The sequence below is a fragment of the Schistocerca americana genome, chromosome 7 (genome assembly GCF_021461395.2).
Source record: "Schistocerca americana isolate TAMUIC-IGC-003095 chromosome 7, iqSchAmer2.1, whole genome shotgun sequence".
NCBI classification, from domain to species: Eukaryota; Metazoa; Arthropoda; class Insecta; order Orthoptera; family Acrididae; genus Schistocerca; species Schistocerca americana.
The window spans coordinates 269861488-269861914 of record NC_060125.1 but is presented as its reverse complement, the minus strand read 5'-3'; positions in this window follow the sequence as shown (position 1 = coordinate 269861914).

The window sequence follows — 427 nt, the reverse complement described above, 5'->3', positions numbered from 1 at the left end:
GGCACTATTATCTTTTAAATAAAAACCCCAAAAGAAAAATTGCTGTAAAAATGCACGACTTTATTTCTGTTATCAGCCTTCACTTCGATCCCTCTTATCAGAACCATAAGTGTACTGTATCTCTGAGTTCATGGCTACTTTGAATCTGGAATCACGGACTAGTTACTACAGTAGGGCCGTCAATAATAATTATTGAGGACATACTAAAGTTCTCAACGAATCTGAACTGTCCGGACAGTGCTCATGCTTATACAGACATTGAATGATTAAGCAACTTGAAATACTGCATCGAGAGGAACCTCCTACAACATTCCAGAAATCACAAACGGTGAATAATAAATACGGGACCGCTGAATGAAAATCGTTGGCAATTGAGGCTTTTTCGTTTTGTAAGCCAATAACCTTATCAGGGAACATCATCTGATCC